We start from the raw sequence: 27,835 nt of genomic DNA on the forward strand, positions 1-27,835 counted from the left end.
ATGGTTATGTTGCATAGTGCCAGCATTTGAGAACTTTCTGACAATAAAATTGAACCTTTTGAAGGAGTCTTCAATACTTTCACCAACATGAGCTTTGAAGTTGTTGAACTCGTAGAGTGCAGTTGTGAGCTTCTTATCTTGAGCTTGTTCTATACCTTCATACAAGTTCTTGAGAACATCCCAGATTTCTTTGGCTGACTTGCAATTGATGATGATATCAAAGTTGTCAGGAGCAACTCCACAGGATATCTCATAAAAAGCAACAACATCATTTTCCATCTATTCAAGATCATCTTTAGTGGGACGATTCATGGCTGGTTGACCTTTACCCAGTCTGGCTTGAGTGCCATCGGCTTGAAATGGAGTGAGAATGGGAATATAAGGTCCTTTTTCTACGTATCTCCATACATCTCGTCCAAGTCTTCTAAGATATCTCTCCATTCTTTGAGACCAGTGATGATACTCGTTTGCCACTAATATTGGAGCTCTATTCGAGCCTCCAACACTGTTGGAAACATTTAGTAATAATGCTTGTGCCATATTTCCTTGTTTTGAAAAGATTTTTTTTTTTATGAAGTGAGCTTCAGTGGTATAGAAGGCCTTTTAAAATCAGATTTCTTGTTCAAAAAGCAACCATTTTGGCTCTAATACCAATTGTTGAGAGAAAAACTTTTGAGACACACTTGAACAAACGTTAGAACAAGTTGTATATGCGGAATAAGTTAATCTTAAGTATCATAAAGCTCAACAATAATAATAAGTTAGAATAGAGTTAGAGCTAGATAATTAGATGCAGAAATATAAGGAAATATAAATGACAACAAGTATTATATCAAGTAAACACTTAAGATGATTCGTAACAAGGATTGCAATCAAACCAAGTTAGTAAGTGTGATCAGCTTAACATGATTAAGTCACGAATGACTTGCTCCGAGGAGAGATTATGATCTTAAGATAAGAAATTTCAGTTTTAGCAAGTAAGAAAGTAGTGAGAAATGTAAGATGAATGTGAAGAACGAGAGATGTGTTTAATTAGAACTTGAGATCTCTATATATAGAGTCTTGAAGAATACAAGAAACAAACAAAGACTAAATCTGTCTAAGTTTCCATGCGAGGCACACTGGATAAAACAACGTAAAGTGAAAAATAACAGATAAAGCTAAGTTGATGTCTGATGAAGATACTATGGATGCGGTCATTGATTATTGATGTGAAGTTGATTGTAGATCTGGTGATGGCTTCGGATTGTCTAAGTTTAAGAGGGTCACTTTCTTGCTTTAACAAAGTAACCAAGTACATGCAAATGGTCTTAGAACCGCTCTAGTTTCGTTCAGCCTGATCTGCCTAGTATCTATTTTTCATTTTCAATCAATAGTATACAGTAGGTCTCATACATATCATGAAGTACATAATGTATCAAGCTTCCAAAGCATATTGAGTCCTACTTATGTGATCATATTTACCTTGTGAACCTTGGCATTAAGGTTTACTCAGTGACTTTCCATTCAACATTGGAGTAGATCTGTGATTGGATTCTTCCTATTTAAATTGTTCCCAAACTATAGCTACATATTTACTTTGGTCGAGACCGATAAGTGTCTGGGATCTATCTATCTAGATCATGAAACGTAAGATAAATGAAACTTCTCCAAGGTCTTTTATCTTACAAAACTTTTTCTACTAAGACATGATACTCTTTAAGGTTATGATGTTATTGCAAATAAGCAACAAATCAGTAACATCCAAGACAACAAATATTATCTTTTTCCTACTCAACTTCTTGTAAATTTATGCTTAAATATATTCTTAATAATAAAACAATTTCCTTCATTATTTTGTCAAGGTATAGTTTCTACTTCTAATATCTTTTGTTCTTAAAGTGGAGACATATAGTTCATAGTCTACAGATCAGTTGTACATTGGTTTGCTCAAACACATCTCATAACTGGATGTTGTAAAGGATTATTCCATGTGTGATTTCATATATAAATTGTATGACTATATAGTCAAAGCAATTCATTCCTTTTACCCTAACATGAATAGCAATATTTGTGGCCCCTCGATGATTTGAGTTTATCTGTAAGAACCAAGCCAGGTCTGGACTGAATTGATGTGTTCAATTTTGTAGTCTAAAACTTGATCACAAATCTGGAAATCAGGAAACAAACAAATGAACATGAGGTTGATCATTTAATCCATGAATCTGTTCATATGATATCTTGTAGACTGAAGAAATAGTTGATCACTTATCTTCGGGCCAACTTTTGATTCAAATCAAAGTTCAAGAATGGTTTTGGAAAGCACTCTTTGTTATTTAGTTCAAGGTCTATACTTTCAATTGTAGTTACATACTTATCCAAGTGGGAGATTGTTGGATTAAGGTGTCTAAGCCAATAACTAAATTGGTATATTCTTGAATTAGAAGCAAAGTCTTTTTTGGGTTGCTCTCACAACTAGCAACTAAAAATTATTGCATTTGGAAAGAGATGATAATTTGTTAATTTATTATGTGAATAATTAATTAATTGGTAATCAAAATAAATGATTTGTAATATATTATAAGATTAATATGTTAATTGGAAATAGTAATTATTAAGTTAGAATTAATCAGAAATTAATTGGAATTAATTTTGGGATTAATTGGAATTAATCAAGGTGTAAGGACTATAGCTAACAATGTTCAAAAGTTGAACAAGGGAGAGGTTCCAAACCTTCCCTTGTAGACGATTTTAAAGTGTCCTTATGGGAGATTCTGGAAGCCTCCTTAATATAAGGAAACTGGATAACCACCTAGATTAAGTATATTATAATTTTCTTCCAGATTAGGGTTTTTAGGGTTATCCTATCAACAATAAATGGGACCCCTTGGGTTCATAGTTTTCATCCAACACATCTACATTCAGAAGAGCAAAATTTTTTCTCCCCTCTCCTGTTTCCTCTTGCATTACTGTTGCTAGTGTTTGGGTACAAACCATTAGAGGCATCATCTCTTTGGTGCTAGGCTTTCCACCTTCAACAACTATAAGGATTAGTGTGATTTTTTTGCAATAACAAATCAAAAACAACTATAAGGATTAGTATGATTTTTTTGCAATAACAAATCAAAAGGTATGTAACCCTAAACTTTATAATTTTTCGAAATTCACTAGGGTTATGCTAGGTTTAGTTGTTCGTTGTATGTTACTTTCAAGGTGTATGACATAGACCATTTATAGTATGCATATACCCAATTAATTGTTAATTTTGTTTTTTTGCATTATAGAATTTTCTTTTCTATAAAACCCATCAATTAAACATCATCTTCTATATATCATAATCAAAATATACATAAATTGAAATAAGATCCTAACTAAATTAAATATCAACAAAGAAGAACAATTTTCTTCATATTCAATAGCATGAGTTAGTATAAAACCACTAGCCACCAGTCGTGCATATTTGGTGTGTATATTTTAGTTAATGCCAATTTTTTTTCTTAAGGACCCATGTACACCTAATAGTCTTGTTACTATAAAGTGTCACATGCGTCTCATCCGTCATTGTTCTATATTGATTTAATCTCATATTCCATTGTAATAAGAGATCTATTATAATCTCCATCCTTAATATCTCCCTAGTAATTGATTGGTTTATCTTGTAAAATCGTTATCCATTTTTCACTAGTAACGAAAACTTTTAATCTCTCATGTTTATAATAAGATTATGAGATTTTTGAGGTTTAAGTATTTTTGTAGGAACCTCAATAACCTTTGCTAATATGTTTATTCCTTAGAAGGTCCGTGTTAGGATTTAAGAATTTAAAAAATTAATAGACACTTTCTCAAACACACAAACTAATAATGCAGGAAAAAAGAAAGATAGAGAGATTTTATTGATATATGACATTTCCTATTTTATATATATATATATATATATATATATATATATATATATATATATATATATATATATATATATATATATATATATATATATATATATATATATATATATATAAATAGTTCGTGATATTTTTATATTTATTACTAAATATTAATACAAATTAGGATAAGTGAGACTGATTATACTTAGAATGTTGGTTTGTATCTAAAAGACACTTTTATATTGGAAAGAGGCTAAAAACCATAGCTGGAACACAAGGAGTAAAACTTGGAGCAAAAGAGATTGACACGACACGTCCATAAAACATCATGTGCTCAGTCATTCCATATCATTCGACGTGTACAAGGTCGGTTTGGAAAAATTATAAATAGAGCCTTTTCCAATGAGTTTTAGGGTGTGAAACCTTATGCAAGAATTCATAGACGTTTTTGAGAGATCATAGCCCTTTGTGGAGCGATTTCAAAGCAAGATAACACCTTTGGAGCGAGATCTTGAAGAATTAAAGATTGAGTCAAGAGGAAATCATTTGGTTTGATTTTATTATCATGGCTACCAAATTTATTTTTTCTTCTTACCACTTTTATTTTGAGACTATGGGCTTATCGCCTTATACTTTCACTTAGAGTAGGTGAACCCTTAGATTATGTTTTTATTTTAAAAGATTTAGATTTATAAGTTATGTTTTTTATGCTTGCTTAATCGTAGAACCTTACGTGTTAAATGTTTTATTTTATTACTTGTGGTTGAGTTTACATAGTCTAGATGATCATTCAAAATTGTTTTGACTGGAATCATGTATATTTAATGAACCTTAAAACTATATGACTAAGGATTGAACAAATCATAGGGTTAAGTTATAAAATAGATAACTTTAATGTGAGTGTTTATATTTATTGACCGTTCAGTGTAATTATTTGTCTTTCAACGGTATTTGTAGATAACTATATAAATATAAAGTCTTTCATAACACGAACTAAATACTGATACTAAGGATAATTAATTTACTTGACCACCATAATTAAAAGTCTTTAGAATTATATGATTAGTAATCGGATCATCAGAACTAACTAAACTAGGAATCGATAGACAACAAATAAATTCATTGCACTTCTACAAAATCAACAATAACCAAAGGGTGAGTCGAATATAAGTGAAAGTACTTTACTTATCTTGTTTCTAAATGAAATTTATTGTATTCTTTCACTTTATTCTATTCCTGTTTTCTTATTTTTAGTTTTAACCTACAACAAATTCCCCTTTTTACATTTTTCTCTTGTCAATTCAACTTTTAACTAGTTTTCTGAACTAAATCAGACTCGTTCCCTAAGTGTTCGACGCTTGTTCTTACCAATGCTATGCTACTATATGATTGGGTATACTTGTCCAATAGTGTAGCTAATATTGTTATATATATATATATATATATATATATATATATATATATATATATGTGTGTGTGTGTGTGTGTGTGTGTATATATATACATATGCATTATTTCAATACATTTTAGCTATATTTTGGTTAAATACAAATATATTTGGCACTTATAAAGTTTAAATTCTAATTTGTAGCCAAAGAAATACGTTCTCATGAAAAGGACCAAAATTGGATAAAGCTGGAAACTTGGAGGATGGAGCATGCATCAAGGGTAGATGAAGAGTAAGAGACGTGCATAAATTGAATGTCATGATGTGGTGACGTGTCAAATCCATAACCTTCCTTAGTGTTTACGTGAAGACTTGTTGAATATACGTTTAAGATGTTTTCCATGGCGTTGCAAGCATATTTCCATGACGTGGAAGCTAACTTTTGGCAAGTATAAATATTTACCATTAGGTTAAAATCTGAGGGAGAGCTGTTAATTTCTTCGACCAAAAGCAGCCAAAAACCTTTGAGAAAACCCTTGGAATTTAGATTTTGATTAGAGAATATGATTTAGAGAAATTGAAGTGAATCTTCATCATTAATCATTCGATTTGCCTAGTTTTTACAATGTTTAACCTAGGTTATTCTCTGACTTCACGTGTTTCTACTATAATCATGGGCTAATAACCCTTTACTTTCGTTTAGATTAGATGACCCCTAATACTGTGTGTTAATTTCTATCTTTATGTATTCTTGATGTTGGTTTTAACTTGTGTTTGATAGACCTTATCCTAGTATGTTAAAGTTTCAATATTTATTGTCTTGCCTTTAAGTTTTGTGTAGTTAGATGACCAATTTGATTGCATGAACGTGTTACCTAGTTGTTGATGATCATTGATTATTAGAGTTAGTGATTGAACAAATCCTAGAATAGGTTCTAAGTTAGTTGCTTTAACTATTCTAGAGAGCATTATTACATCATAATATGTGCTTGATTCTTTGTCTTGATCATAGATATTTAATTATTAAGATCTAATAGTTCATAATCTAAATATATCTTAAAATCAACTTGATGTTCTTAATTTGTATGATTATTGTAGTTAAAGATCATACGTTGATATTTGCTAGGTAATCAGACCAAGATAACTAGTAATCTCTAATTAGGTAACCAATGAAATAAATCCATTGTCCTGAAATTAACCATAGGAAAAAGGGTGATTCAAAGGTAAACGGAAGTATATTTTAATTATTGATTAAATCTAGTTTCCTAATTGTTTGCTTTAGTTTGAAGTGTTTTTAGTTGAGTGCTTCAATTAAGTATTTCTAAACTTGAAAAATCAAATAAAACCCCATTTAAATTTCATATCTTTAGTTTAATTTTTAGCATTATTTTCTTTATTAGAATATCGTTCACTGTGATCAACTCTTTACTTACTCTACTTTACTACTATGCGACTAGATACACTGTCTATTGTATTTTAGCTTATTTGAATAATTCGGATATAAATTTAAAGCTTTTTAAATGATAATATTAAACACATCTAGTTTTTGGCGCCATTGCGCGGAAACGACTTATTTTGGTTTAAATTTAATTGTTACTAGTTAATCGATCCTTTTTGTGGGATTCAATCCACAAAAAGTTATTTTTCTGCTTTATTAATTTTTTGTGTCATTAGTTTACACGACGTGGCCATCTCATTGCCACGACGTGGTTACTATAAGTTTATAGTTTTTTGTTTTATTTTGTTTTTATTCATTTTACACGTGTTTCTTTGTTTTGTTTCTGTTAGTATATGAACATGGGATCATCCTTAAAAACTATGCCACCCTTTGATGATCTGCAATCCAAATTCCATAAGAAAAAAAAGGATAAACAGAAAGGAGAATTAAGTAGTGGTTTCAAATCCGACATAGCATCAACTTTGAGTGAACTGTGGATAAGAAAGGAACTGGATATGAACCATAAACCAAAAGTGATAAAGAAGAGGACTAAACAAGCGAACCCGATAATACAATGGTTAACATAACAACCATGACGATGGAGGAGTACAATCGGCATATATGTGATGATAACCACCTGAGATTTTGGCTGAAACAAATTTTGAACTCAAGGTTCACATCCTTAACATGCTCAAGGACATTTCGTTCTTTGGGAAGGACCATGAGGATGCATATAGACACATTGACAACGATTTTGAGAATGCAAATTATTTTAATATTCCGAATGTTACCCAGGACAAGATCATATTGTGAATTCTTCTGGTTACACTAAAGGATGAGACAAAAGATTGGTTGAAATCACTTACAAATACGGCTATCACGACATAGGCAAATCTAAGAAATGATTTTATTCAACAATTCATTCCACCATCGAAGATTGCTAAATTGAAGAAAAATATATAATTTTCAAGAATTCGATGGGGGAGTCGTTGTATGAAGCTTGGGAGCGTTACAAGGGAACGCTTGAATTTCCCTTAACACGACTTGAATGTGCAACATGAGATCTCAACTATCTACAATGGAATCAACATGTGTAATCCCCGACATCTTGATTGTCAATGGCCTATGACAAAGGACATGACGACTAACAAGACATTGGTAAAAGAATTCGCAAAGCATTCAAGAGAGTACTACAACCCAAGGGAGGATGTCACAGGAAAAAATTCGGATATAGATGGAGGTCAAGATAGTATTGCTTCTATAACTACAAAGCGTTACATGATGGATAGAAGAGTCATATAGATGGGGAAAACAATTCATGCAATTTAAGTTGGATGCGACAAATGCAGTAGGACACATCTTGCAAAAGATGCGATTTGGAAGAGAACTGGATCAATAAAACCCAAGTGTACTATTCAAGTGGTGATAGGTTTGATGAATATTTGAGGAAACCAACGAGAGAGTGGAAGCTCTATGAAGAATACACGAAAGAGAAACAAGAAAAATACCAACAACAAGGGGCGAGGTTTCTACCAAAAATAGTAAGTACAAGCCGAAAAGAAACCCGGTCTCGATTCAGTTTTGCATAGATTCATAGAGGCTAGTGAGAAGAGGCATGACAATATGTATACCATCCTGAGAAATCAGAAGCATCCATTATGAACATTGAGACACAAGTTGGGCAACTATAAATTCTCATACACGAGAAATTATCGAGCACAACTCCGAATAATAATGAGAAATACTTGAAAACTCAAGTGTTGGCTGTTACAACTAAGGATGGAGAAAATTCAGAGCCTCTGGTACTAACGGAGACAACCAAAAAAGCACCCCCCCCATCAACAACCCAAAGGAAAAGAAAATAAACGGGAAATATATCATGCCCAGTTTCCACACTATGGCAAGGATAATCTCATGACGTGGCCACAAAAAAGCAACACTAAAATTCCATACGCTAATTCATATCAGCTTCCTCTTAGATATCTGTCTATAGCTAAACTGAACCCACTGGAGAAACAGTGCAATAATTTCATGGAACAAGTAAAAGGTCTTTCAATTAACATGCCATTTGTTGAAGCAATTGCAAAGATGCTTGAATACTAGAAGTTCCTCAAGGATCTCATTAGAACCCAGAGGCGGTTGGAGAAGTTTTCAAAAGTGGTCCTCAGCAAACAATGTTCAGTTGCTGTGAGAGAAGGCATTCCAATAAAGATTGAAGATCTGGGGCGCGTGACATCACCTTGTGAATTCAGCAATTAAACATAAGCAAATGCTTTAGCCGATTCGTGGACTAGAATAAATCTCATGCCTTACTCTTTTTACAAAAAGGTTAATATACCGGAATTAAAGACCACAAAAATGGCTATCCACATGGTAGATCGATCAATCACATACCCTCGTAGGATTATTGAAGATTTGTTGGTTAAGGTCGGGAAATTTTTATTTCCGGTGGATTTGTTGTGTTGGATATGAAGGAAGACGAAGAATTCTCCATAATTATCGGAAAACCTTTCTTAGGTACTGCTCATGCCTTGGAAGATATCCACGACTCCAAACTAACATTATGAGTGGGAGACGAAGATGTAACTTTTGGAGTCAATAAAAAGTCTATTAACTTTGAAGCCAATAACGATGTATTATTTATAGGAGAATTAGATAAAGATATGAATAAAGAGGATGAAAGAGTGATGAGCTTGTAGAGTTGGTAAATACGATGGAAGAAGAACTACTAGATTGGGGCAACTCTTTGCAACAAGAAGAAGAACCAGAAGAAGAGGTAAAATGTAGCAATCTAAGAGCTTCAATTTCTATGATGTTTGACGTTTTTGTTTATTACATGCCCAAAGTACAAGTCAAAGAGGATATTGAAGACTAGAATTTTGGTAAGGAAGAGATGGTATACGAAAACAAAGAATTGGCGCTTGACATGATGGATGTGAAGATGGAACGGAACCCGAAAGAGACAAAAAGAAAGCTAAAGAAGATGGAGTAAATGTTGGAGTCAAGCACAAGCACGAAAAAAAATCAATCTGAGAAAGAAAGAGAATTCAAAGAAGGCTTACAAAATATGGGTGGATGCTTACAAAACGAAGAGATTTGAGATGCAGTAAAACATGGAGATTCTACTCTCAACAGCAATAACATAGAGTGGGAAGGAGTCTGGCTCGCGACTCTAATAAATGAAGCACTTCTGGGAGGCAACCCATGTTTGATTTGCATTATTTTTCTTTTTGTTATCTTATGCTTTCTTTTCGTTTTTCGTATAGTCATTGTCTAGGATAACTTGTTTTCTCGTCTCAATCTCTGACTTTCTTCATGAGTGGGGGTTCGGTATGGTATTTAAAAATTTAAATTTTTTGGAAAAATTCTAATACCCATGACGTGGCATTATTTACCACGGCATGGATCTAGCTTTAAACATAGTTTTGCGTTGAAGGAAAAAAAAAACTATGGCATGGCCAAACTACTGCCATTTCATGGAAATCATCAAGTAATTTTTTAGCCCAAAAAGAACAGATCATTTTATCTACTTTTCTCCTTTTCGCTTCCCCTATGTCGTTCTCATCATCCCTTGAGTTCTTCATCAAAATTCCTCTACTTTTCTTCAATTTTCATTCATAATCTTCATCAAAGGTATGTTTTCTTCACTTTATTCTACCTAATATTGTATATAGTCATGTGATTGCAAGATACTTAAGCCAATTTCCATGAATATTTGGAATGTGATTGTTGGATCTAGGAGTTATCGATGTAGAGGTCATATAGGTCTTCTCTTCATGGTTATTGATGTTTAATTGTTTGACACAATTGCTAGAAACAAATCCCTTCTGATTAGGATGGACTAAAGATACAGGAAATGAGTCCATTTTTTTGATCTGTTCTTGTGCCAAGATGTGGATGAGCTGTTCCCACACCATGGAAACTAGGTAGACATGTAAGTTTTGTATTCTTTATAAGAGTTTGGGATGCTCTGAATATTTTTTGTTTCATTCTTTTACTAGAAATGGGACCCCGAAAATGCACTGAGCAATAGGCACTACCCTAAGTTAATCAAGAAAACCCAATTGATCCACCATTTCATGAATGTTATAAATGGCTTCAAAATATCAATCTCCAAAGACTTGCTCGATACAGATTTAGAATTAGTTCGTAGCATACAACAGAGGTTATTGCACCTCTAATTTTAAATTGGGGTTAGATTGAAGAAACGGGGCTTGCTACTCAAATTGAGCCATGTTTGACAAAATTCAACATGGGAAAGGGTTTTTGTTTTACTTGAGCTGGGTGGAGTGTTTGTTCCAAATTCAAGAGCTAGTATACAGAGAGTTATGTGTGGAATTCTTTTACATAATCTTTTTAACATTTCAAGATGATATGAATGTTAAGAGAAATTTGACCTTTAGAATTGTTGGGTGGATCGCCAATGTAGCCTCGTTGTAACGACCCGTTTCCGGTATGTTAATTAATTTGTTTTGGGCTAAGTTTTCAAGAGGGACTCGGCGAGTTCTAGCCTGACTCGCCGAGTCGGGTCGCGCATCTTGGGCACGCGGGAGCCGGCGACTCGACGAGTCCATATCCTGGACTCGGCGAGTCCATCCGTCTGGGTGAAACCCTAACTCCCCGGGTTTGCTCACTATATAAACCCCATTATAGCCTCCATCTCGTCACTTTCCCCTGTTAGCACTGTGAGAAACCCTAAACCTTCCTCTTGTGAGCTTATAGTGATTTTATTCCATTTTGGTGAAGGAGTGAAGAAGAAGAAGAAGAAGAAGGAAGCAAGGAAACGAGTTCTAGTGCCAAGATCCAAGGTCAAGGGTGAACTTATTCAGGTATTTTCGGAGTCCCCTTCTGGTTTCATGCTTAAACTTCCATTAGAGCTCTTTTAAGGGCTATTTGATGCTTGTTCCAAGCTTTATGCTTGCTTGATTGTATTATTAAGCCAAAACACCTATGGATCTGAGTGTTGGGGTGTTGAAGAGTCCAGATCCACTGTCTTTTTGGGGTTACATTGCTTATTAGCCATGGATCTACCCTTATTGTGCATATTTTAGCCTTATTTCCCTCATTCATGTAGTTGTGCACGTAAAGTTGGAAACTTTACGTGGTAAAACAGCTTAATGGACCTAGATCTATCATTTGCATGTGTTGGATTCAAGAGAAATCGAGTAAAAATATATTGCATGACGGCGACTCGGCGAGTCGGAAGAACGACTCGACGAGTCACGTCGCGGGTCCCGAGTTCTCCAGTTTCTTCAGTGTCGAGTGGACTAGGTGAGTTAGGGAGTGGACTCAGCGAGTTAAGAGTAGACTCAGTAATGGAGGGACTCGGCGAGTTGTTCATACAACTCGGCGAGTCCAAGGCAATCTCCTTAAGGATTAAGAACAACTCGTCGAGTCTGTTCATCTGACTCGGCGAGTCGGATGAAGATCATCTGAGTTCTTGGATCCAGAGGGTACCCGTCGAGTCGATGCCACACTCGACGGGTAACAGCATGTAAGAGTTGAACGGGGAATCTAGGACTCGGCGAGTCGGGTATCCCGACTCGGCGAGTCAGCCCTGAGTAAGTCAACTTTGACCAAGGGTAAAAGGGTCATTTTACCCTGAGTATAGTGCTAGTGATTGATTGAGTGTGTTTATGGATTTGTAGCCGAGGAGATTCAGGAGCAGCAGCCGTTAGCTTTCCGAGCCACACACTCATCCGCTAGCTTACGAGGTGAGTCTCCTTTCTGTAGGGACGGGTCTAAGGCCACAATGCCGGCCCGTCCAGTTAATAGTAGTTTCCGGACTTCGGCCCGATGTAGTAGTTCGTATGTTTGATGCCTTCGTGGTTCAGACACGTTTTATGTGCTATGTGTATGTGTTTGTGTTCCGGGCCACGGCCCGATGCAGTATGCAATATAAATGGTTATGATATGCTATGCTATGTGCAGTCAGTCCCGGACCTCGGTCCGATGCAGGGGACACGGTCCCAGCCAGTTCCGGACTTCGGTCCGATGTAGTCAGTTCCGGACTTCGGTCCGATGCAGTCAGTTCCGGACTTCGGTCCGATGCAGTTAGTTCCGGACTTCGGTCCGATGCAGGGGACAAGGTCCCAGTCAGTTCCGGACTTCGGTCCGATGCAGTTTCCGGGCTTCGGCCCGATGCAGTGGGCAAGGCCCAATATGTGTTTATGTGTTATTGTATGGTATGTGGTAGTTTGGGGGAGCTCACTAAGCTTCGTGCTTACAGTTTCAGTTTTGGTTTCAGGTACCTCCGCAAGCAAAGGGAAGAGCTCTGGATGACGGCATCGCACACACCACCGCCTCAGCTTTAGCCTGGGATTGATTTAGATGTTTGATCTGATGTAGCATGATACAGTTTTTCCGCACAGTATTTTACTATGTTTTGGAATACATCACGTATGGTTTTATTACATGATGCTCTGATTGCAGTTTTGATTATATTAAAAACAAAAATTTTTGGGTCGTATTTTTGGGTTGTTTCAAGTTGGTATCAGAGCCCTGGTTTGAGGGATTCGGATACACTCTCGGGTGTATCTGAACTCAAACTAAGGGGAAATAAAAGATTTTTAATAAAATGTTTTTACAAAAGAATTTTGAAAACACTTAGGAGGAAAAAGAATTGTTTTAAGATAGAGGTGTGTGCATGCGGTCAACCGAGCTCAAGTAAGTACTCCCAAATTACCCATACAAGTTATTTGTTCAATTTCAGTTTAGTAGAACAGCACGCTAGAATAGGACTAAGGGTGTAGGAGGATGCCTTATGTGCCTGCTTATGTGTTACAGCTCTATGAATATTGCATGCTAGAATTGAGTAGACAGCAGTAGGATAGCCTGTTTAGGTTATGCCTGATAGCGTGAGCTTAGCATCCTATGATAGTGCAATTTCTTGTTATAAGAATAGCTTGCGTGAGTCTGTTTCCCTTGTCCGAATGCTGCTTGCTTTGTGCTTAGTGGGATTCGAGTAATGGGAGTTAGCCATTAGGTGGACACGTCACACCACATGTAATCAGGTTTGAATAATCCCAGAGTGCTGGAACTGGCCCTACTGCGCAGCTCTTGTTTGAGTCCAACCGTTGTAGGGACGGATCTTTTACTTGAAGGATTATCCGATCCTCATCACATGTGATGGTGTTCAGGTGATGGCTAACTGGCAGTGCAAGGAGACCTACAGCAGCTGAGGACCAGTCGTATTGAGCTCGAGTTTTCTCTAGGGCAAGCCTAGGGTGAGGATAGCAGAAAATAGCAGCGGTAGAAGTGACTTGGGGAAGTCGAGGCAGTTCTTGAGGAAAGTACGGGTAGATGTGGAAGGTAGTAGGGGCCCATACTACTGGAAACAGAGGATCCGTACTCGAATCAAGGAAGGCCAAGATTAGACCAGGAAGCTAGTAGTCGTATTATGATCCCTTGAAATATTTCAATGTTCTGATGTTGTTATGATATGTTTCAGAATGGTAGTTTTGCGTCCGAGGCCAGCAGCCGGCAGTTCAGATGCCGAAGGAGGATCAGGATCGGGATCCGACCCGGAGGTCGGACGGATGGATGAGCAGACCAGAGAGTTCCTTTCTTCTGAGATTACTCGCATCATACTTGAGCAGACTCCTGTGATCTTCGGTTCGATCAAGGAGGGCATTTTGGAGATGATGGATGAGAGACTGAGTACCTTCCGTACTGAGATGGCGGCCATGATGGGGTCGCGCACACTCACTTTCAGGGAGTTCAGGGCGTGTGGGGCTCCTGACTACCACGGGGCACGGGACCCCATAGCGAGTACCAGGTGGTTGGCGGATGTGGCCAACGCATTCCGCACTAGCAGATGTCCCGAGGGGGACAAGGTCAGATTGGCGTCCTGTCTCCTGAAGGACAGGGCACATGACTGGTGGGAGGAGGTAGGACATACCATCGGGGATGATGCGGCATTGGATGCCATGACCTGGGCTGATTTTTCTACCAGGTTCAGAGCGGAGTTCGCACCGGTCATTGAGGTGCAACAGTTAGCCAGGGAGTTCCAGGATCTTACCCAGACTACCGAGACAGTGGCGGAGATCACCGCCAAGTTCAGGGAGCGGGCCCTTCTTGTTCCTCAGTATGCAGCAGACGAGGAGATGAAGAAGGCCCGTTATCACGAGATGTTGCGGAGCGACATTCGTATGTTTGTGAGCCGGTCCAGTTGCAAAACACTGGACGACATGATTGCTAGAGCCAGAGAGAGGGAGATTGATCTCGAGATGGAGAGGAAGAGGAAACCGGAGGCGGTTTCGGGTGCAGGCAGTGTGGGCAAAAACCCAAGGTTTCAGATCACAGACCTAGGAGTCAGCAGAGCCATGGTCGATGTGGCAAGTGTGGGAGATTGCACGAGGGAGCGTGCAAGGCAGGGAGTTCCGGCTGCTACAAGTGCGGTCGGATTGGGCATTTGAGTAGGGATTGTACGGCCCCTGCCGCTACGGTTACAGCATCGGATCTGATTTGCTTTCAGTGCAATCAGAGGGGACACAAAAGGTCCCAGTGTCCCAGTTTAGCTGCAGCAGGGAAGGTGCATGCACCCGCCCCTGCTACCTTGAGGATCACGGATGGCCGTCAGGGCCGAGCTGATGCGCCGGTGGCGAAGAGCAGGGCATTTCAGATGACAGCAGAGGAGGCGCGAGCGACTCCTGATGTGGTGACGGGTATGTATTTTCCCTTTTATCTCTTTATTATTGTTGATTAAATGTTGCTTATGGTTGTATGTTTTATTCAGGGTCGTTCTCTGTGAACGGCATTTCTGCTTTGGTATTATTCGATTCGGGGGCTACCCGATCATTCGTATCTCTTGCGCTTAGCAAGAGGTTCAGTAGAGCTCCAGGGAAACTGGATTGTCCGTTAGAGGTGGAGATAGCAGATGATAGGACCGTGAGGGTCGACAAAGTATATAGAGGGTGTTCCCTTCAGATATTTGAGGAGCAGTTTTCAGTGGATTTGGTTCCGATTCCCCTGCGCGGGAATAAAGTTATCGTGGGAATGGATTGGCTAAGCCCCAACGGGGCGGTGATTGACTGTGAGCTTCAGCTAGTGAGGGTTCGCACTCCCAGTGGGGGAGAGATAGTGGTTCAGGGCGAGAGGCCCCAGCGAGGATTGACCTTCTGCTCGGCCGCTAGGGCGAGGCGCTACGTTCAGCAGGGTTGCGCCGGTTATGTAGCCTACGTCTTGGATGCCCGGGATAAGGGCAAGACGACGATCGATGATGTTCCTATTGTTCGAGATTACCCGGATGTGTTTCCCGAGGATTTGCCGGGGATACCTCCTGAGAGGCAGGTTGAGTTCAGGATCGACCTGGTTCCTGGTGCGGCTCCGATAGCCAAAGCACCATATCGACTTGCTCCCCCTGAGATGCAGGAGTTGTCTACACAGCTTCAGGAGCTGTTAGACAAGGGTTTCATTCGACCGAGCAGTTCGCCTTGGGGGGCGCCGATCTTATTTGTGAGGAAGAAAGACGGGTCGCATCGGATGTGTATTGACTACCGGGAGTTGAACAAGGTAACGGTGAAGAACCGTTACCCACTTCCGAGGATAGATGACTTGTTCGATCAGCTCCAGGGAGCGTCTTGGTTCTCCAAGATCGACCTACGCTCCGGTTACCACCAGATGAGGGTCAGGGATGAGGATGTACAGAAGACTGCTTTCAGGACCCGGTATGGTCATTATGAGTTTGTGGTGATGCCATTTGGGCTCACCAATGCCCCAGCCGCGTTCATGGATCTCATGAACCGCGTGTGTAGACCGATGCTGGATCGGTTAGTGATAGTGTTCATCGATGACATCTTGGTGTATTCCAAGACGCAGGAACAGCACGAGGAGCACCTGCGGGAGGTGTTGGAGACTTTGAGGAGGGAGAGACTGTTTGCTAAGTTCTCCAAGTGCGAGTTCTGGTTACGCGAGGTGCAGTTTCTTGGGCATCTCGTTAATCAGAAGGGTATTTTGGTTGACCCGGCCAAGATTGAGGCCGTGATGCAGTGGGAGGTCCCGAGGTCTCCATCTGAGATTCGGAGCTTCCTAGGATTGGCAGGGTATTATCGGAGATTTATTCAGGATTTCTCCAAGATAGCAGTGCCGCTCACCCGACTAACCAAGAAGTCGGTAGTTTTTCGTTGGGGGCCTGAGCAGCAGGCGGCGTTCGAGACTCTCAGGCAGAGATTGTGCGAGGCTCCGATCCTTACCTTGCCGGAGGGTGTTGAGGATTTCGTGGTCTATTGTGATGCTTCGATCACCGGTATGGGAGCAGTGTTGATGCAGCGAGGCCGTGTGGTGGCTTATGCTTCGAGACAGTTGAAGCCTCACGAGGCTAATTATCCTACCCATGATTTGGAGCTGGGGGCAGTTGTATTTGCTCTCAAGATATGGAGGCATTACCTGTATGGGGTCCGCTGTACTATCTACACGGACCACAAGAGTTTACGATACCTTATGGATCAGCCGAGTTTGAATATGAGACAGAGGAGATGGTTGGACGTGCTGAAGGACTATGACTGTGAGATCCTGTATCATCCAGGGAAGGCCAACGTGGTGGCCGATGCCCTGAGCCGCAAGGTGTCGGCGGCCCCTATCAGGGATTTGTGTATGAGGATGAAGGTAACCACTCCTCTGTTGGAGCGGATCAAGGAGGCTCAGATGGAGGGTCTCAAGGAGGAAAGGCAGAAGTGCGAGAGGATAGTGGGTCGAGTAGCTTCGTTCGACTACGACAGCCGGGGTTTGATGACGCTTCATGGTAGGGTGTGGGTACCGTACTGGGGTGGGGTACGGCAGATATTGATGGACGAGGCTCATAAGTCTCGATTTTCTATCCATCCAGGGGCGACGAAGATGTATCGAGATCTTCGACCTGATTATTGGTGGCCCTGCATGAAGCGGGACGTCGCTTGGTACGTTGAGAGGTGCTTGACCTGCCGGAAGGTCAAGGCGGAACACCAGAGACCTCACGGCAAGATGCAGCCGTTGGATATTCCCGTGTGGAAATGGGAGGACATCACCATGGATTTTATCACCAAACTTCCCAGGACCGCACGTGGAGTAGATTCGATATGGGTAGTGGTGGATCGGTTGACGAAGAGTGCCCATTTTCTTCCGATCCAGGAGAGTATATCGGCGGAAAGGTTAGCTGATATCTATGTGCGAGAGATTGTGGCACGACATGGAGTGCCGGTATCGGTGGTGTCAGACCGAGATGTTCGCTTCACGTCCAGATTTTGGAAGCGGTTTCACGACGAGATGGGTACTCGTCTCCATTTCAGCACCGCTTTCCATCCTCAGACTGACGGGCAGAGTGAGAGGACGATTCAGACTCTCGAGGACATGCTTAGGGCATGTGTTCTGGATTTTGGGGGCTGTTGGGATACGTATCTTCCCTTAGCGGAATTCTCGTATAACAACAGCTATCATGCGAGCATTGATCGACCTCCTTTTGAGATGTTATATGGCAGGAAGTGCAGGACCCCGATTTGTTGGGGCGAGGTCGGTCAGCGGGTCATGGGGAGCACCGAAGTGGTGCTCAAGACAACGGAGCTGATCCAGCAGGTCCGTAGTAGACTGCAGACTGCGCAGAGTCTGCAGAAGAGCTACGCCGACAGGAGGCGTTCAGACTTGGAGTTCCAGGTGGGAGACATGGTTCTTCTGAAAGTCTCACCTTGGAAAGGTGTCATCAGGTTCCGGAAGAGGGGCAAATTGGGCCCCAGATTTATTGGTCCTTTCAGGGTTTCGGCCCAGGTGGGTCGGGTTGCTTATCGGTTAGATCTTCCGGAGGAGCTCAGTTTGATACACAACACCTTCCACGTGTCGCAGTTGAGGAAGTGTTTAGTGGACGAGACAGCGGTCGTTCCCTTGGAGGATATCCAGGTCGATAGCGGCTTGAATTATATCGAGAAACCGATAGCAATTTTGGAGCGAAAGACCAAGACCTTGAGGAACAAGGTAATTCAGCTGGTAAAAGTGCAGTGGCAGCATCGGAAGGGGTCTGAATGGACATGGGAGGCTGAAGAAGAAATGAGAACGCACTACCCGGAGTTATTCGCAGATCCAGCCGTAGCAGACTTCGAGGACGAAGTCTGAAACAAGTGGGGGAGAATTGTAACGACCCGTTTCCGGTATGTTAATTAATTTGTTTTGGGCTAAGTTTTCAAGAGGGACTCGGCGAGTTCTAGCCTGACTCGCCGAGTCGGGTCGCGCATCTTGGGCACGCGGGAGCCGGCGACTCGACGAGTCCATATCCTGGACTCGGCGAGTCCATCCGTCTGGGTGAAACCCTAACTCCCCGGGTTTGCTCACTATATAAACCCCATTATAGCCTCCATCTCGTCACTTTCCCCTGTTAGCACTGTGAGAAACCCTAAACCTTCCTCTTGTGAGCTTATAGTGATTTTATTCCATTTTGGTGAAGGAGTGAAGAAGAAGAAGAAGAAGAAGGAAGCAAGGAAACGAGTTCTAGTGCCAAGATCCAAGGTCAAGGGTGAACTTATTCAGGTATTTTCGGAGTCCCCTTCTGGTTTCATGCTTAAACTTCCATTAGAGCTCTTTTAAGGGCTATTTGATGCTTGTTCCAAGCTTTATGCTTGCTTGATTGTATTATTAAGCCAAAACACCTATGGATCTGAGTGTTGGGGTGTTGAAGAGTCCAGATCCACTGTCTTTTTGGGGTTACATTGCTTATTAGCCATGGATCTACCCTTATTGTGCATATTTTAGCCTTATTTCCCTCATTCATGTAGTTGTGCACGTAAAGTTGGAAACTTTACGTGGTAAAACAGCTTAATGGACCTAGATCTATCATTTGCATGTGTTGGATTCAAGAGAAATCGAGTAAAAATATGTTGCATGGCGGCGACTCGGCGAGTCGGAAGAACGACTCGACGAGTCACGTCGCGGGTCCCGAGTTCTCCAGTTTCTTCAGTGTCGAGTGGACTAGGTGAGTTAGGGAGTGGACTCAGCGAGTTAAGAGTAGACTCAGTAATGGAGGGACTCGGCGAGTTGTTCATACAACTCGGCGAGTCCAAGGCAATCTCCTTAAGGATTAAGAACAACTCGTCGAGTCTGTTCATCTGACTCGGCGAGTCGGATGAAGATCATCTGAGTTCTTGGATCCAGAGGGTACCCGTCGAGTCGATGCCACACTCGACGGGTAACAGCATGTAAGAGTTGAACGGGGAATCTAGGACTCGGCGAGTCGGGTATCCCGACTCGGCGAGTCAGCCCTGAGTAAGTCAACTTTGACCAAGGGTAAAAGGGTCATTTTACCCTGAGTATAGTGCTAGTGATTGATTGAGTGTGTTTATGGATTTGTAGCCGAGGAGATTCAGGAGCAGCAGCCGTTAGCTTTCCGAGCCACACACTCATCCGCTAGCTTACGAGGTGAGTCTCCTTTCTGTAGGGACGGGTCTAAGGCCACAATGCCGGCCCGTCCAGTTAATAGTAGTTTCCGGACTTCGGCCCGATGTAGTAGTTCGTATGTTTGATGCCTTCGTGGTTCAGACACGTTTTATGTGCTATGTGTATGTGTTTGTGTTCCGGGCCACGGCCCGATGCAGTATGCAATATAAATGGTTATGATATGCTATGCTATGTGCAGTCAGTCCCGGACCTCGGTCCGATGCAGGGGACACGGTCCCAGCCAGTTCCGGACTTCGGTCCGATGTAGTCAGTTCCGGACTTCGGTCCGATGCAGTCAGTTCCGGACTTCGGTCCGATGCAGTTAGTTCCGGACTTCGGTCCGATGCAGGGGACAAGGTCCCAGTCAGTTCCGGACTTCGGTCCGATGCAGTTTCCGGGCTTCGGCCCGATGCAGTGGGCAAGGCCCAATATGTGTTTATGTGTTATTGTATGGTATGTGGTAGTTTGGGGGAGCTCACTAAGCTTCGTGCTTACAGTTTCAGTTTTGGTTTCAGGTACCTCCGCAAGCAAAGGGAAGAGCTCTGGATGACGGCATCGCACACACCACCGCCTCAGCTTTAGCCTGGGATTGATTTAGATGTTTGATCTGATGTAGCATGATACAGTTTTTCCGCACAGTATTTTACTATGTTTTGGAATACATCACGTATGGTTTTATTACATGATGCTCTGATTGCAGTTTTGATTATATTAAAAACAAAAATTTTTGGGTCGTATTTTTGGGTTGTTTCACTCGTGGAGTTAGCTTGGAGACTATACCTCTAAAATCATTCTGATGCTATTACTCAAAACTGCATGACTTTTTTGAACGAGGCGCATCGAGAGTTACCACAAGGAGTTTTTGATCAAGATGTTTGGACCTATATAGCAAATGGGATTTATAAGTCAGGTACTACTCCAGTAAGCCTTATTCAATGTCTAATAGATCGGTTCATTCATCAACTTATCACATTCACCATAGACCAAGAGAAAATAGGAGACATGTTCTGCAAATTGGACTTATTTTTCCTTTCGTGCATTCTTACTCTAGGGGTGGTTTGCAATATTCCATACCATGTGGCACAGTTGCTATCTGAGAAAGCAGCAGAAGGACAAGCGGGAGCACCAATTTATGGAGGGCACTTGGTCACACATTTAGCCCGATCGAACATCCACTTACTATGATGCTTATGAGATTCTAGGGGTGTTTACTGCAACCCCGTTTATTTCAGAAAGGTAGGACTCCTTGTGACAATGGTAGGGAAAATACACAATATCTTTGGATAACCAAATTGGAGGAATTGAGGAGTTTAGACCACGAGATCACCAGAAAATGCATAAGAGAGTGGTCGGACAAGCCCCACCACAACACGATGTACCTATTGGAGGAGTTCTAATGGCCCCATTTAAAAATCCATTTGGGATTTATTTTGAAAACCTTCTTGGAGGCATGAATTACATTGGAAATTCTATGGACTTATTGTTTTCGCATTTGCACATCAAAAGGTTCGATAACATGTGATGAGGAGGATGACGAGTGAAAACTATTATAAATTCCAACATGGGATGAGTTGCGGGGGTTCGGTGATGTTGGATCTTTCATGAGTAGAACATGTGATGACGAGGATGACGAGTGAAAATTATCCTTTTATTTTTAGTTTTTTATGTTTTATGCGTATTTTTATTGTCTTAGATTGTTCTTGTTTTTATTTGGTTTAGTGTGTTTTATTTGTAACCAAATGATAACGTTTTTTTCCTTGTTTTACACTAGGAGTTTGGTTTGTCTTTGGTTTTGTAGAAATAGGTTTACAATACATGAGAAAAAGTCGCGATAGAGTTTGAAGTTAACAATCGAGAGCCACGACGTTTAATAAGTGTGGGGTGCACATCTAGTTTATGAGAGATTTTTCATTATATGGTGGATTTGAAAAGGTTATCATGAGCTTTATGACATTTATACTGGGGAGTATCATGCACATATATTTATTTTCAGAAGAATTCCTAGTCTGAGATGCTCAGTTCCCACGGCGTGGACTCTCTACTGCCACATCGTGGCATTTTAGTTCATCGTGATTCGGAGATGTAATTTCTCAATCCCATGATGTGGACATTACTTTCCCATATTACGGTGCTTGTATTGATCGTATATGGAATTTATCAAAGTTGATGCCATGACGTGGTCGAAAATTTCTCACGCAGTGGTCCCTGTATATTGCATTTTTCGAAATCTTGCACACTACCTTTCAAAAGTTTGTGTTCTTGATTCGTTTTCCAGCACATTTTGAAGTAGCAAATTTTAGTTTTCGGATTACATATCGAGATGTCAATCAGGCATTGTATGACATAAGTGTAAGGCGGGGGTCAAAAAAGGATTTGAATCATTTTAAAAGTTTTATTATCTAGATTTACATTTTTTTAATTATATTATATAGACTTGCAAAAATAGTCTAATTTAGAAAATTCCATAGGTTTTTAAAATTTTCATATTATTGCAATGGGACTAATTTGCTGATGTTATATGGGATGATTGAAGGAAAACTCTAAAATTTACTTAAGCTGATTTGTTATAATATACTTGTGTTTTATGTTGGATTAAAGTGTCCAAACTCAAAACTAAATTGATATACTCTTGTAGTTAGAAGCATAGTCCTTTTTGAGTTTCCCTCATGACAAAAATAACTAGAAATGATATTATAAGAGAGAAGTAGAATTTATTAGATTATTATATGTTACAACTAGCAAATTTAGGGTCGAGATGGTGTTTCATGTACAAAATTTTCTCTATGTAACTTTATAACATCAAATTAGTGAAATCCAAACTACAATGTTATTTGAGTCCATACGTTCATACATTGAGAATCAAGTTAAAATAACCTCATGCAAGCCTTACACTTAATCCAATGGATAAGCCCAATCCATTTTGTGTCTTGGTCCAAGAATTCTCGGCCCAACACCCTATTGGGCTGAAAACTCTTTCCTTGGCCCCTATTGGGACGAAAACTTCTTTTGGTCCTTCCATTGGACCAAAAACTCTCTTATTGAGCCCAAATAATCCGAAAATCCAAACACATCTTATTGGGCCGAAAACCCCTCCTTTTCGGGCTTTCCTTTGGCCGAAAACTCCTTTTATTTGATCCAATTACACCCAAAAAGCCCTACAATCTTCGAAACCACAAACCCTTATTGGAATTAAGGTGTTTTCGGCCACCCTTAAAACCGAAAACCCTTGAGAAGCCTTTAAGGCCGCAAACCCCATAGTTTCGGCTAAGGCTTGAGCGAAAAAAACAAAAAAAGAGAAAAAGAAATGGGAAAATACCCTTGCCACCTCATGTTTACCTCACATACAACAAGGTATGGACCAACATACATCCATGCCAATTTTACGTCACCCATCAAAAAAGTCAACCCCCCCTCTCTTATGATGAGCCGATCACCGCACACACACCAACACTTTACTTCCAATTTCAATCACAAGATTCTCTCATTTCTTTCTCTCATTTCGTGTGTGTGCCACCACCATGAGATTTCTTCCAACAACTCAAAAGAACTTGGTAAGTTTCTTGTAATACTTAAGGGATTATACACATGTTAATGCTAGGATCATTCCATTTACACACCTATTTCATGTGTAGCTTCTTAGAACATCCTCCATTTTCGAGAATCTCAACAAACTACACAACTTCTTTCTTCTTCTTCTACCACTTGAAATCTTCAAGGTGAGCTTCATACCCCCCCCCCCCCATGTTTTTTTATTTTTCATGTTTTCAGGGGGAGAATACAAGTCAAGTTTCATTTAACCATTGGATAATTGCATGTACCTATGTGTTATGTGTCTAACCTTTGGGTAATTGCATGAATCTTAGTTATGTGTTGAATATGGAACAAGTATTTGTGCAAAAAGGGTTTTATCTTGTGAATCTTCATAAAAATCGTGATGAGGATGTTTATTAACATATATGTTACATAAAAACTTGTGGACATGGGTTGTACACTCAAAAGTTTAGAAAATATGACATGTATATACCCATGCATGTTTAACACTTGGATATATTCATATTATCTTTAGATAAGACCCACACAAAAATGTGGATAAAATGAAAAGTTGATCATTTGTGGTAATATAAATTATGACTCCCTAGAGTCAAATCATCATGAAGATATTTTGACTCAAAACTCTCAAACCAGTGACAAGGTGCAAAACGTAAATACATAGTTTAATATTTTGCTAAAAACAATTATATTTGTGAAATAGTCGTAAGCTTGTATTCACTATTTTCATGGTTTAAAGCTCAAGATATTATGTACGCTATTTTTATACCAAATGTTACAACTAGACACACTTAATGATGACTATTTTTACGAAGTGTAATAAATAGTTTTATGAAAATAGCGTACAAAACAGTTCATGACAGAAAAATAGGTGTGTCATAAACTGTGTGTCATAAGAACTCTAAAGCCATGGATAATAATCTGCATGTCATAAAATATGTAAAATGCGCGTCGTAAACTAAATAATATGAAATCTGCCAACCGCGTGTCATAATATATCTGTCATAAGTTTGCAATGGAAAGGTTCTTTCCGCAATCGATAAAGGGACTCGAAATTTGCGTAAATCCGTTAACGTTCTAGTGAGACACTTTCCTTCACTCTACCTACGTAGCTTACACCGTAAGTCTTGTGGTTATAACCAAAGTCTCTTAGAGGGAGAGCAAGGTAATTGTGTATATATCTATACGGGGATTGAGACCCCCACACTTGAGCCGTTCGCTACAGCTAGACGGGGCCAGTCTAGGGTGACAAATATCTTACCGAAACCGACGCCTGAAGAACGTCATGATAGACATAACAGTCCCATCAATCTTGGTTATAATGTCTCACGTACTGTTTAATAAAATTATTTTGGATTTATAGAGAATATACACTTCACTTGTTTTATAAAATGCAAAACTACACTTCACTTTTCGGTGCATTATTATCACCACACCAGTCTTAGGGTTTTAAGACTAACATTTTTCATACAACAGAAAATATTGGATTTTTTGGAAAAACACACTCTTTTCAATTACAAACAAAAGAAAACAAAGGACATACATGCAATTATTCACAGTTTTAGAACGAGACTTACAAACCATTTTTCATAGAAAATATCGGATTTTCTGGAGTCTTACAAATTATTACAAACAAATATGTTACAAAATCTTTTCATGCACATATGCTTATGAACTCACCAACATTCAATGTTGACAATTTTCAAATGACCTGTATTCTCAGGGAACCAGTAAGCAAGTACCGAGGACCCAGATTCGCTGCATTCTGAAATTTCATACATTATGACATTTTTGTGTAAATTCATGAACATATATAATATGTAAATAATGTAAGTATGTTATCTCAATGTATGTTGTTTGGTTTCTATGCTTCATTCATATTCAATTGTTATGATACTATACAATGACGTCATCCGCCCTCGGACGTTTTCGCCGTCCTGGTTTGGGGGTGTGACATTATATGATTAATAAGCTAATTGAAAATTATGAGAAAATAACTTGTTGATATATTGTATGATTAATATATTAATTAGAAATAGATAGTTGATTTGTTGATGTATTATGCGATTAAAAAATTAATATGAGATCAATTATTAAATAATTATTTGTTAATTTATATGATTAATAAATTAATGTGAAATCAATTATAAATGATTTATTATTAATCAAAATTAATCTGGAATTAATTCAAGATTAATTGGAAATTATTAAAGGTGCAACGCGTGAATTGTAATTGTTCGATAGTTTAACAAAAGAGACAATTCTAGAACCATCCAAGCATGGGAGGTTTTGGGATCTCTTCTAAGGTTTTTGGAAACCTCCTGGTTGCATAAAAGGAAATGATTTGAATTAGGATTAAATTTATTTTTTAATCAATTCAAATCTTACTTTACCTGCAAGTTACCTAAATTATAAATAGGACTCATTGTCTTCAAAATCCATTCGTAATATTACATATAAGCATATGAAAGAATTTCCCTCATATCTCCTCTCTCCTCTTTATTCTAGGGTTTCTAGTTTTGGGTGTGAGCCATTAGAGGCATCATCCTTTTGGTGATAACTATCAAAGACCAACAACTACAACAGATTAAAGTGATTTTCTTACTACAACAAATCAAAGGTATGTAATCCTAATTCTTGTATTTTGATTATAATAGGGTTTCAATTAGGGTTCTTGTTAGTTTTGTTGTTCATTGTATGTTGCATTCAAAGTTTTTGACATAGATCGTTTAGGTTGCATGTGCCCATAAGTGTTAAGTGAAATTCCGCAAGCACATAGTTTTGTAACCTATAAAACTCATCAGCGGTATCAGGGACTAGGTGTCCATAACATTGATATTATATGAGATCAACTAAACAAAGTCTATTTTTGGAAAAATCTATTTGTCACGTCATGACACACTACTATCATGAAGTGAGTATAGCTTAAAACGAAAACTGAGGACTTTCTGCCTAATCTGATTTATGTTGTTAATTTTGGTAATTATCTGATTTTAACTATGCCAAAATCCAATTGTTGCATTTCTAAGATAATTAAAATAAAACCCTAAACATTACTCCCTCCGTCCCAATATTATTGTCCACAAACAAAAAAACACACCGATTAAGAAAAGCATTAATTACCACTAACTTTATATAATAAAATGACAATTTTGTCCTTACTTTGCATTTAATGTTCCATTAAATGCTTAGTTGGTTAAGTAATAATGAGGGGATATTTTGATAAAAATGTTATTTATTTTTAGAAGTGGACTATTATTTTGGGACAAACCAAAAAGGAAAGATGGACTATAATTGTGGGATGGAGGGAGTATGAGACAATCTTGAAAGATAATATTCAATTATAAGATTAATTAAATTGAATTATTTTTATGGATTTAATAATAACATTAATTATAAGATTAAATAAAAGATAATTATAAATCCATGATAGGTTTAAATCAATTAACAAATATATGATTAATTTAGATAATTAATATTTAATCAATGTGTTTTAAAAAGTTTTAAAATACACCCTATACAGATATAAAATGTTTATTAATATATTTATAATTTAAAAGTCAGTCGAATCAATAGTAGGCATCAACCATGAACCCATGCTATTAGAGGGGTATAAGGAAACAACCAATAAAATGACTGTGGAATTGGTGTCCTGTTCACCCAACGCACCTTTACATGGTGGAGGGTCATTAGCCGAACAGGTTCGAAAGGACATAAAACATAAAAAGGTATAATCTATTAAATACTAGAACATCTTTTTAAAATCCCACTCTAGTTACTTTAGGAAAATGTGAGATTGTATGCTAATCCATGAAAACGTGCATCATTTCATTTCGAGTCATTAGTGTAGCACATGTAGTTAATCGACACATTAATGTGGGACTATAAAGATGAAATGAAGAAACAACACATGTTTATAATTGTTGATGGAGTGTGTGTGGTTAACCAGCACATCAATGAGAGATTATAAATCGATCGTCGGTGTTTGAGTGAATTTTCATGGTTATTTACATCTTAATTGTGATCCTTGGCATCCTAGTCACAATTGGTAAGGGTATAATCTGAGATTAAACATGTCATTTGTGTTTCAATGAAAATCTTAAAATATCTATAAGTGTCATGTGATTGAAATTGGTGAAATGTTTCTACCTACCTAAAATAGTTTTGTGATATGACTACGGCATCCCTCTTTATGTTACAAAATGG

The 27,835-nt window shown here is 39.0% G+C and overlaps 1 long non-coding RNA gene across 1 annotated transcript; it reads left to right on the forward strand.

Annotated features, from left to right (window-relative positions):
• The first annotated feature begins 4,166 nt into the window (after positions 1-4,166).
• Positions 4,167-6,059, forward strand: LOC111877747 (uncharacterized). Its single transcript, XR_002845520.3, has 2 exons — positions 4,167-4,412; positions 5,455-6,059. It is a non-coding gene; the product is annotated as an uncharacterized LOC111877747 (long non-coding RNA).
• Positions 6,060-27,835: the final 21,776 nt, after the last annotated feature.

Source organism: Lactuca sativa, chromosome 4 (genome assembly GCF_002870075.4).
Source record: "Lactuca sativa cultivar Salinas chromosome 4, Lsat_Salinas_v11, whole genome shotgun sequence".
NCBI classification, from domain to species: domain Eukaryota; kingdom Viridiplantae; phylum Streptophyta; class Magnoliopsida; order Asterales; family Asteraceae; genus Lactuca; species Lactuca sativa.